The following is a 13000-nucleotide window of genomic DNA, read 5'->3' on the forward strand; positions in this document are numbered from 1 at the left end:
CAGAGGACAAGATGGTTGGATGGCATCACCTACTCGATGAACATGAGTTTGAGCAAGCTCTGGGAGATGGTGAAGGACAGAGAAGCCTGGCATGCTGCAGTCCATGGTGTCACAAAAAGTTGGACATGGCTGAGTGACCAGTTGTGTCCTACTCTTTGCGACCTCACAGATTGCAGGCCACAAGGCTTCTTTGTACAAGGGATTCTCCAGACAAGAATACTGGAGTGGTTTGCTATTCCCTTCTTAAGGGGATCTTCCTTATCCAGGGATCAAACCTGGGTCTCCTGAATTGCAGGCAGATTCTTTACCATGTGAGCCACCAAGGAAGCAAAGAATTCCTTCAAGGCTCATATGCAAGTTCACATGAGGGAGGGAGTCAGCGTGCTCTTCGCTCATCACTGAAAAAATTTGGAAGAAAGATGACTTTCTGAGTACCTGCACGAGGTAGAAGCCACAGTCCTCAAGCTGTGAAGTCAGGGGTGATACCCCACAGTGTAGTGCTTTGATGAAGTCATGCTTGTAGAAAAGGAGTAAGCCAGTGAAATAGTTTTGCATATATTTTTATGAAGTGAATCATTGTCCTAGGAGTCCAAGGTCGTATGCAATTCTCCAGTGATTTTCAAACACTTCTGAGACAGAAAGCTAAAAAATATGAAGTAATTGTTATAAAAATTAGATTAAAATGCATTTAAAAATAATGTACATATATCTTGTATATTTAATCTGAACTTTTGTTCATCTTCATCACTGTCATTGTACATTTTTTTAGAAATAATATTTTGAAGTTTTCCCATCTCATCCCATTATGCAAACAATAAAAATACAAAACCAAACCATTAGATTACTTTGGGTCTTAGGATGAATATACTATTCTGCTGTAAATTATTCTCAAATCTCTGGAAAATCAGCTAAAGTGCCCTCTTGAGAAACAGCTAAGAAATAAAAGTGTCATATGTTCCTCTGGTTTGAAATAGGAAACCAAATGATGTGGAGTAAATATACAGTGAGGAAATGGGAAGTATGACAAGATAAATGATGTCAAATAATTCCTGAAGGTTAAGTTTGCCCTCTATCTATAGAGTAGTGGAAAAAGACTGGACTGGGAGTGATAAGTCACCAAATGAAAAGTGCTAATATCATGAAGGAGGTGACTGACACATATACAAGAGTGGATGGCAAGCCTATTTGAAATGAGGTGGGTGTGTAGTGAAGAATTAGCTAATTTATTATAAGCCCTGCAAATGCTAAAATGGAATCCAAGATGAAGACTGAAGGACAAAGTCCAATAAGTCTTAAATCTCATAGTACTTAAAGATGAACTGGAGTGTACATTTTCTCAGTAAACTTTTCAATTCTGACACTTTTTTCTTAAAGGAGGAGCCTGTCAAAACAGGTTCCAGTGGTCAAATGATGCATCTCTTCCCCAACACAGAGCAGTAGTACTCTCTGGTTTGACGAGAAAATGTTAATCTTACCCTCTGCACTTCCAGCCCCAGTTAAAGTACGGTTTCCTGGGAACTGTAGCAATAAAACACGGCAAGAGAAATGGATTTGCAGCAGATGGAGGCATTGCCAACCCCCACAAAGCTTTGCGTGCTTCTGTGTTGACAGAGGAAGGCAGAGAGACAAACACCAGAAGCAAATAGGTCTCAGGGCAGGAAAAATAAACACCAAAGGAAAACTGTTTCACCAGAATAGATAATTAAGAAATTAAAATTATCTGATAATACAGGCTAGATCCAGATGGCATGTATTTATGACCTCCCAAAGAAAGGAAAAATTATGGATGGAGAAAGTACAGATCCCAGAGATAACTAAATTCCCAATGAAATCTTGGAATATACAGAAAACAAGAAAATGAAATGTTTTTTATTTATAAAGGAATATGGGCACAATAGTTACTATAATGCTATCTGATTAAATATTGAAAATAATATTGCATATTTGTTGTTGCTGTTTAGTCTTTAAGTTGTGTCTGACTCCTTTGTCACTACATGAAATGTACCCCATCAGGTTCTTTTGTCCATGGAGTTTTCCAGGTAAAGAATACTGGAGTGGGTTGCCATTTCCTTCTCTAGGGGATCTTCCCAGTCAAGGGAATAAACCTGAGTCTCTTATATCTCCTGCATTGGCAGGAGGATACTTTACTGCTGAGTGACCAGGAAGTATATGGCATATATTTACTTATTATTGCTATCAGAAAATGGTAATGATGAAAATTTCAATCATTAGTCTTTATAACTTCTAGAAAAAAAAGCAGTTAATATTTCATTTTTTTTATTAGTGCTTTTAACCAAAAATTTCTCCTCCTGGCATTTCTTAAAGTTAGATGTGGTTTAGTCAATCATTAAAATGGGTGGAAGTAATGGGTGTCACTTGCAGGTGAGAGATTTAATGTCTAGGGCATGATTTATCATCCCCCCCCCTCTTTTTTCCCCAGTCTTGGCAATTGTGGAAGTAACTGAGATGTCTACATTAACATGTAGACAAGATCCTCTTTGCAGAGCAAAACAATCTGCCAATCTGTGCATCACATGCTAAGACTCAAAAAGCAATTATACTAAGATGAGTGAGGTTGGAATACCTAAGTAGAGGCTGAATTTAGATTTTTAAATCCAGTATTTGGCCTATATACAAGAAGTAAGGATTTGAGCCCAGAAAATTGATCCAAAGACAGGTGAGAAATCAAGAAGTGCAGCGAGGGACAAGGAGTTATATATTACATTTTCCAGTATAAATGAAATATAGGCAACCACAGATCCAATATGTCAGATAGCCATAAGCAATACAGATATCAAAACAAAATAAAGAGTAGTAATGGAAACAACCTCACACCCTTTAACACATCATAGTCAATCTTCTAAAAAATAAAGATAAAAAGAAAATTTAAAAGGAGCCTATGAGGGGATGAGTGAAGGAAGGCTATATAGAGAGGAGTTAACATAAAAAAAAAAAAAAAGGAAAAAAAAAGAAATGTATCAGGTATCTCATCAAAGATTTTACAAGACAGAAGATAGCTGAATGGGAATACATAAATGCTGGAAAAAAAAAAGACATTGCCAATTGGATTTCTATATTTAGTGAAAATATCTTCCAAAAATGGAGGCATAATAAATATTTTTTCAAATATCAAAAGAGTTTATTGTCAGAGACCTATAATTCAAGATACATGAAAGAAATTTCTCAGACAGAGGAATATGAAGTATGATGGAAATTTAACATTAAACTCTTTAAAAGATATGGCAAAACCAATACAGTATTGTAAAGTAAAATAAGAAAAGAAAAGGAAAAAATAATAAAGACAAATTAGTAACAAATTAACTGTGAGTTTATTATGTATGTAGAAGTTAAAAGTATGAAAAATAGTTCAAAGGGTGGGGAAGAGGTAATGGAAGTATACATGAGTGGTGTAAAAATACTTGTACTAAGTTAAAAATGCTTATTGTTCATCTTAAGAAACTCACTAAAATTTTGAAAAAATGGCATAATTATTAAACCAATAGTAGAGCTAAAAATACAAATAAATAATACAGAAGAAGGTGGGAAATAGAAATAAATAACAGAGGTAGCAAATAAAAAACAGAAAGCAAGATGATAGGCTGAAATACAATTATATCAATAATTGCATTGCATCTAAAAGGCAGGTCTATCAATTTAGATAAAACATGATACACTATCTATAAGAAACTACAGTCAGTAATTCCTGTGAACATAGATAAAAGTTACCAAGAAATTTAAACGAAATAAATTCTATAGTATAGAAAAAGAAAATATATGTCATGACCAAATGGGGTTTCTCCCAGGAATGGAAGACAGTTTCAACAATCAAAAATCAATTAGCACTGAAACATGTACATTACCATATGTAAAATACATGACCAGTGCAAGTTCGATGCATGAAGCAGGGCACCCAAAGCTGGTGCTCTGAGGGATATGAGGAGGGGAGGTGGGACAGGGGTTCAGGTTGGAGGGGGACACATATATACCTGTGGCCGATTCATGTTGATGTATGGCAAAAACCATCACAATACTGTAAAGTTATTATCCTCCAATTAAAATAATCAAAAAAGAAAAAAAAATCAATGGCTAGCTGTAAAGAACAGATGGAAATTCCTTAAAATACTAAAAATAGAGTTACCATATGATCCAGCAATCTTACTCCTAGGCATTTATCCAGAAAAGAGAAAACTAATTTGAAAAGATACACACACCCCAATGTTCACAGCAGTACTGTTTACAATAGCCAAGATATGAAAGCAGCCTAAATGTGTGTTAACAGATGGATAACAGATGGATATATATAGGAGAAAGAAATGGCAACCCACTCCAGTGTTCTTGCCTGGAGAATCCCAGGGACGGGGGAGCCTGGTGGGCTGCCGTCTATGGGGTCGCACAGAGTTGGACATGACTGAAGTGACTTAGTAGTTAGTATATATATATACAGTAGAATATCACTTAGCTATTAAAAATGAAATAATGCCATTTGCAGCAATGCAGATAGACCTAGAGATTTTTGTACTAAGTGAAGTAAGTCAGAAAAAGATAAATACCATATGACATCACTTATATGTGGAATCTAAAAATGATACAAAAGAACTTATTTATAAAACAAAAAGAGATTCACGGAAAGAGAAAACAAAATCATGGCTACCAAAGGGGAAAAGCAGGAAGAGATAAATAAGGAGCTTGGAATTAGCAGATACACACTACTGTATACAAAAGAGATAAGCAACTAGGTCCTGCTGTATGGCATAGAGTACTATATTCAATACCCTGTAAGAACCTATAGTGGAAAAGAATCTGAGAAAGAATATATGTATATATATATATACACAGTAACTGCTTCCTCAGCCCATATATACATATATATGCTGCACACCTGAAACCATCACAACATTGTAATCAATTGTATTTAATAAAAATGTTACAAAACCACAAATGGTTATAATTCAGCACATAAGCAGAATAAAAAGAAAAACAACACAAGCATCCATATTTTATTCAGAAAAAGTATTTTATAAAACTTAATATCCATTCATGGATTAAAAAAAAAACCAAAAACACCTCCCAGTAAACCTGGAGTAAGAGAAAGCTTCCTCATCTTGACAAAGGCCTCACATATCATATAGGTCATATAGAGTCCTATATGATCTGGATGTTACCTTTCCTACTCCATCACTTTTTTTTTTTTAATTTTTACTTTATTTTGCTTTACAATACTGTATTGGTTTTGCCATACATTGACATGAATCCTCCATGGGTGTATACAAGCTCCCAATCCTGAATCCCCCTCCCACCTCCCACCCCATATCATCTCTCTGGATCATCCCCATGCACCAGCCCCAAGCATCCTGTATCCTGTATCGAACATAGACTGGCACTTCATTTCTTACATGATAGTATACATGTTTCAATGCCATTCTCCCAAATCATCCCACTCTCTCCCTCTCCCTCAGAGTCCAAAAGTCTGTTCTATACATCAGTGTCTCTTTTGCTGTCTCGCATACAGGGTCATCATTACCATCTTTCTAAATTCCGTATATATGTGTCAGTATACTGTATTGGTGTTTTTCTTTCTGGCTTACTTCACTCTGTATAATCGGCTCCCGTTTTATACTCTCATTTGCTCATTCCATATTAGATGCACCGCGTTTCTTGCTGTTGCTCAAGATGCCAGCATGTTCCCACCTCTTGGATTTTGCATTAACTGCTTTCTCTGTCCAGAATGTATTTCCTTTTTCTTTTCCTTACTTTTTTTTTTTTTTTTTAACTGCATCACACAGCTTGAGGGAACTTATCCAGGGTCAGGGATTGAACCTGGACCCCCAGCAGTGGATGCATGGAGTCCAAACCCCCTGGGTCATCAGGGAATTCCCCAGAATGTTTTTGGATCTGACGGCTGTATGGCTCATTCCATCTTTTCCTTCATTTTCTTGACCAAATGTCACATTCTTACTGTGTATTACCATAGCCATTTATTTTAAAACATCCAATCACTTCCTCTGATTTGGCTTTGTATGTATTATTATTTCTTTTAACTTATACTTTATTTATTTATTTATTTTCAAAGCAGTTCAAGATTCACAGCAAATTAACAGAGAAGGTGGAGGTATCTCACCCACCCTCTGCCTTCACACATGCATAGACTCTCATTATCAGCATCCTTCACCAGAGTAAATACATTAGTTACAATTGATGAACCTTCATTAACATATCATTATCACCCAAAGTTCGTAGTTTACATTAGAACATTACAGTTCACTCTTGGTATTGTACATTCTATGGATTTAGACAAAAGTATAACAACACGTGGGGCTTCATAGGTGGCACTAGTCTATAGAACCTTCCTGCTAATGCAGGAGACATAAGAGATGTGGTTCGATCCCTGGGTCAGGAAGATCCCCTGGAGGAGCTCCAGTATTCTTGCCTGGAGAATCCCACGGACAGAAGAGCCTGGTGGGCTACAGTCCATAGGGCCATAAAGAGTAAGACACAACTGAAGTGACTTAGCATGCATGCATAATAACATGTACCTATCATTATGGTATCACATAGGTTATTTTCACTGCGCTATAAATCTTCCCTATGCTATAGATTCATCACAGTCTTCTTCTCCATCAACCCGTGAAGTTTTTTACTGTTTCCATAGTTTTCCTTTTTCCAAAATATCATATGGTTGGCATCATACAATATGTAACATTTTCACATTCACTTCCTTCATTTAGTAACATGCATTGGCGTTATCTCCCTGTCTTCTCATTGTTTGATAGCTCATTTCCTTTTTGTGTGTTTAATAATATTCCATTGTCTGAATGTACCACAGTTTCTTTATCTGTTCACCTACTAAAGGACATCTTGATTGCTTCCACATTTTGGCAATTATGAATAAAGCTGCTGTAAACATCTAAATGCACATTTTGTGTGGACATGTTTTAAGTCCTTTGGGTAAATACCAAGCAGTGTGATTGTTGAATCATACAGTAAGAAAATGTGTACTTTTTGTCAGAAACTGACAAATTGTATTCCAAAGTATCTGAACTATTTTGCTTTCCCACCAGCAGTGAATGAGAGTTCTGTTCTGTATCCTCTCCAGCATTTGGTGTTTTCAATGTTCTGGGCCATCCTAATAGGTGTGTAGTGATATTTCATTGTTGTTTTAATTTGCGTTTTCCTCATGACATATGATGTAGAGCACCTTTCTGTACGCTCATTTGCCATCTGTATGTCTTCTTTAGTAAGTTTTCTGTTAGGGGCTTTGGCTCATTTTGTTTTTAATCACATTGTTGTTTTCTTGAAAGTGAAAATATTAGTTACTCAGTTGTGTCCAACTCTTTGCTGCCCTATGGACTGTAGCCCACAATTCCTCTGTCCAGGGAACTCTCCAGGCAAGAGTACTGGAGTGGGTTACCATGCCCTCCTACAGGGGATCTTCCCAACCCAGGGGTTGAACTGGGGTTTCCTGCTTTACAGGCAGATTCTTTACTGTCTGAGCCACCAGGGGAAGCCCGTTTGTTTTCTTACTGTTGAGTTTTAGAAGTTCTTTGTCTATTTTGATAATAGTTCTTTGTCAGATGTGGTTTCTGCAAGTATCTTTTTCCCAGTCTGTGGTTTGTCTTATTTTCTTGATAATGTCTTTCAGAGAGCAGAATTTTTAAATTTTGATGAAGTCCAGCTTATCAGTTTCTTTCATGGGTTGTGCTTTTGGCATTGGATCTAAAAGCTATTGCCATGCTTGCTTTGGCAGCACATGTACTAAAACTGAAATGATCTGAAGAAGATTAGCATGGCCCTTGCTCCAGGACGACACGCAAATTCATGAAGCATTCCATGTTTGAGAAAATTAAAAAGTCATTACCATTCCAAAGTTCATGTAGGTTTCTTCTTATGCAATCTTCTAGGGGTTTTACAGTTTGGGGTTTTACATTTAGATCTGTTATCCATTTTGAGTTAATTCTTGTGGAGGGTGTAATATTTGTATCTAGGTTCATTTTCTTTTATTTTTTTGCATGTGGATGTCCAGTTGTTGCAGCAACATTTGGTGAAAAGACTATTTTTGCTTCATTGTTTTGCCTTTGTTTCTTTGACAAAGATCAGTTGACTATGTGGATCTATTTCTTGGCTCTCTGGTTTGTTCCTGTTTTTTAAAAAAATAGTGCTTGCTTCTAACAGCTACGTAATTAACTTATTTTTATGTTATTTTAAAATATACCATGTAAAATAGATAAGAGCAAGCTTCCCTGGTGGTTCAAATGGTAAAGAATTTGCCTGCAGTGCAGGAGACCGAGGTTCAATCACCAAGACCAGGGTCAGGAATATCCCCTGGAGCAGGGAATGGCAACCCACTCCAGTATCCTTGCCTGGAGAATTCCACGGGCAGAGGATCCTGATGGGCTACAGTCCATGGGGTCTGAAAGAGTCGGATACAATTGAATGACCAACACTTTCACTTCACCATGTAAAATCCATAAGAGCAAGAATTTTTAAAAACTATTGTATCCCCAGTAAAGAATAGCTTTCAGAATGTATATTGGCCTTCTGTAAAAATCTGTTGAGTAAAGAAATGAATAAATAACTAAATTAGAAAGTTTTGAAATACAATGCAATATAGGGTACAATAATACTGACTTCTTGAACTTAAAATCTTCTGTTCTTTCATGATTAGAGATATAAAAGAGGAACTTCCTTCACACTTGAAGAATATATAAAGTTTTAAATACTATACATTTTTAATTTGCAGATTCTATGCCCCAAGCTGATAAAATTTCAATTCTTGTTTTTAAGAATAAATGTAAAAGATAAAAAGATTCTGACACACAGAGAGCTTTGAGTGCCACAGTGAGCCAAAAAAAACTTATTCCACTTATTTTTTCTCCTATATCTTTGAAACTAACAAGAAAAGGGGACAGTTCTTTTCTCAAAAGAGTAGCTATTTTTCTCCTCTTTTCTTGAAAATCCCTGTGGATGATACAGAGCTTACAGAATCAGTCATCAAAGAAAGCTGTATCCTGCACTGTAAGAATTGTTTCCTTATGCCTTTGTCTCTTTGAAGACATTGACACATCAAGGTAAACACTTGCATCTGCATGCATGCTTAGTCTTATCTCACTCTTTGTGACCTTTTGGATTGTATGTAGCTTCTGTTCCCAGGCTCCTCTGTCCATGGGATTCTCTAGGCAAGATTACTGGAGTGGGTTGCCGTTTCTTCCTCCAGGGGATCTTCCTGACCCAAGGATTGAACCCAAATCTCTTGTGACTGTCTCCTGCATGCAGGTGGGTTCTTTAGCTGCAGAACCATTGAGGAAACCCTCATACATTTCTTCAATAACTTGGAGCACTGGGTGTATTTCATCTACAGGCCTTTGTTTATCACACAGAGCTTCTTAATTTAAATTGTGCTTTGGTGGACATCCCCCTGTGCCTGCAAGTAAGAGGTGTGGTTTTCATAATGATAGGGGCTCCTGCAGGAAAAGCAGCCTCTGTGATAATTTAGATATAGTGAGGTTAATTTCCCTTTCTTATTATTATCCATAAATTGCATTCATGTTTCCTTTTGTTCTTGGAGACAATGTCAAATTGTAGAAGTAATGAATAAGCAATCTCTTTTGAAAGAAAAGTATTACAAGGTGATAAATGTTATTAAAATATATTTCTCAAAGGGAAATCCTTCTACATACATAATTTTGCTGAATATAAATGGTATTCTCAGGAGGCACAGTGGTAAAGACTCTGTCAGTCAATGCAGGAGATGAAAGAGACCAACATTTGATCCTCTGGAGAAGGAAATAGAAACCCACTCCAATTTGCTTGCCTTGAACATTCCATAGACAGAAGAGCCTGGCAGGCTACAGTCCACATGGTCACAAAGAGCTGGACATGACTAAGTGACTGAATAGATTTTTCAAATTAGTATTTAAGGTCATGAGGTTATGTAGATGTACAGACTATGATTGCTAATATATTTTTAGTAATGGTAGCAGAAGAGATGAATCTGTAATGGTAAATTCAATATAATAAAAATATTTCTGTTCTTTCTTGACTGAGATTGCATTTTTACAAAATATCATTTCTGAAATGAAATTAGACCCAGATGAAATGCATTGTTTTATATTTTGGATGAATTAAACTTAAATAAGCAAGAGTTGGAGGGCCATAGTGGTTCTTTTCCCCCGCTAAAGAGGAGGGAAGACCTGTGAAATGGTAGCACTACTGAAACAAGAAAAGCTATTATAATCATTGGAATTCTGCACAATTTCAGGAGAGAGAACTGAGAGCCCCATTTTATCTTTGATTGATCAATAGATTATGTTCATTCAAGCAACATTTATTAATCATCTCCTATGGGCTGAGCACAGTGCTAGGAAACAAAGATGAATACAATGAAAATCTTGGTCTCATTGAGTTCATATCTCAAAAATACAGCTACGCTTTTGGTTGGTACATTTCTTATGCAATTTGGTTTGCACTACAAACCAATATTTTTATCATACATTTTTTCTGGTTATAGATATAGTATATGAAAATTCCCATATCTCTACTGCCTAAGCAATGGTAGACATTGTTTTATCTTTATAATCTTATAACTACATTAAAATATTGCTTTTCATTTAGTATCTATTTGTACATTTAATTATAGTGACTCTAACTGTTATAAGATTACATAGAGATAAATAATCTATTATTTATAATTTAGGTTGCTTTTAATATCCTGCTGTTAGGAAGATCTTTGTAAAATGTCCTAAATAATTTTTAGGATAAATTCCTATAAGTGATACTACTCAGTATAATCATAGGGAAATATAAAAATCTTTTGGCAATATTTCCAATTTGACTATATACTTTGCAAGAGCAATCTATTTTAAATCCTGCTCAGTTAGGGTCTTACATTAGCAAGAATTTTCATTTTCACTTTCATTCTGATATGTGAATTGTGTTTCATATCCTTTAGTACTCTATGCAAAACTCAACATTTTCTTAAACATTATTCATTATCTTGTTCCTTCAATTTAGAGGATTATGGTGATGGATAAATAAAATTTTAGAGTGCAGATAATCTCTTGGAATCATAAAGTCTCTGGTTATATTCAAGTTTGGCATCTTTGTTCTTCAGTTATTGCATTTTCAGAGTTTCTATTGGGGAAGTTTTCAATCGTGTTCATGAAAAGCAACAGTGCCTTATTCAACATAACTCACTGAGGTCAATCTATACATCACACACTACCCTTGTTTTCTTGCTCTGAATATACATTTTCAGCACTGAGAATCACCAGAGAAGAAAAAAATAAAAAAAGGAATCCTGAGTTACTTCAGTTCAATTCAACAAATATTTCTTTAGTGTCCATGATATATTTGACTCCATCTATTCAACTAGGTACAGATTGAAATCAGGATTGCCAGGAGAAATATCAATAACCTCAGATATGAAGATGAGTCCACACTTATGTCAGAAAGCAAAGAAGAACTAAAGAACCTCATGATGAAATTGAAAGAGGAGAGTGAAAAAGCTGGCTTAAAACTCAACATTCAGAAAACTAAGGTCATGGCATCTGGTCCCTTCACTTCATGGCAAATAGGGAAACAGTGGAAACAGTGACAGACTCTATTATTTTGGGCTCCAAAATCACTGCAGATGGTAACTGTAGCCATGCAGTTAAAAGACTCCTGCTCCTTGGAAGAAAAGCTATGACCAACCTAGCATATTAAAAAGCAGAGGCATTACTTTGCCAACAAAGGTCCATCTAGTCAAAGCTATGGTTTTTGCAACTGTCACGTATGGATGTGAGAGTTGGACTATAAAGAAAGCAGAGGGCTGAAGAATTGATGCTTTTGGACTGGTGTCGGAGAAGACTCTTGAGAGTCCCTTGGACTGCAAGGAGATCCAACCAGTTCATCCCAAAGAAGATCAGTCTTGAATGTTCATTAGAAGGACTGATGTTGAAGCTGAAACTCCAACACTTTGGCCACCTGGTGCAAAGAACTGACTAATTTGAAAAGACCCTGATGCTGGGAAAGACTGAAGGCAGAAAGAGAAAAGGATGATAGAGGATGAGATGGTTAAATGACATCACCAAGTCGATTGACATAAGTTTGAGCAAGCTTCTGGAGTTGGTGATGGACAGGGAAGCCTGGTGTGCTGCAGTCCATGGGGTCACAGAGAGTTGGACAAGACGGAGTGACTAAATTGAATTGAACCGAGGTACAGATTCTGTAACCATGTGAGATGAGGTCTAGTAACGTTGGGTATTGCATTTACCTATGGAATTTACTCATGGTTAGCAGAGAATTCCCAATACTTGGAATTATTACCCGTATGGTACTCTGTGCTATTTCCATATAATAATTATGGATGTATATTTTTTCACAAGAGTGAACCTGTAGTATTTAACTCAGGAAAGTAAAGCAAAGAAAATATTTCATATTTTATAGATCTATATTGGAGAAGACAATGGCAACCCACTCTGGTACTCTAGCCTGGAAAATCCCATGGACCAAGGAGCCTGGTTAGGCTGCAGTCCATGGGGTCGCTAAGAGTCAGACACGACTGAGCGACTTCCCTTTCACTTTTCACTTTCATGCATTGGAGAAGGAAATGGCAACCCACTCCAGTGTTCTTGCCGGGAGAATCCCAGGGATGGGGGAGCCTGGTGGGCTGCAGTCTGTGGGGTCCAAAAGAGTCGGACATGACTGAAGTGACTTAGCAGCAGCAGGAGTAGCAGATCTATATCACGTAGAAATTGACTAATTCCCTGAATATGTCTTTCAGTTTAGTTCAGCTCAGGTCAGTCGCTTAGTCATGTGCTACTCTTTGTGACCCCATGAATTGCAGCACGCCAGGCCTCCCTGTTCATCACCATCTCCGGAATTCACTCAGACTCATGTCCATCGAGTGGTGATGGCATCCAGCCTTCTCATCCTCTGTCATCACCTTTTCCTCCTGCCCCCAATCCCTCCCAGCACCAGTCTTTTCAAAAGAGTCAACTCTTCGCATGAGGTGGCCAAAGTA

General features: G+C 36.9%; 1 non-coding gene across 1 annotated transcript; it reads left to right on the forward strand.

The window, feature by feature from the left end:
- The first annotated feature begins 7732 nt into the window (after positions 1 to 7732).
- LOC138093573 (U6 spliceosomal RNA) lies at positions 7733 to 7835 on the forward strand. The gene has a single exon (XR_011146118.1). It is a non-coding gene; the product is annotated as a U6 spliceosomal RNA (small nuclear RNA).
- Positions 7836 to 13000: the final 5165 nt, after the last annotated feature.

This window comes from Capricornis sumatraensis, chromosome 1, assembly GCF_032405125.1.
Source record: "Capricornis sumatraensis isolate serow.1 chromosome 1, serow.2, whole genome shotgun sequence".
NCBI lineage: Eukaryota > Metazoa > Chordata > Mammalia > Artiodactyla > Bovidae > Capricornis > Capricornis sumatraensis.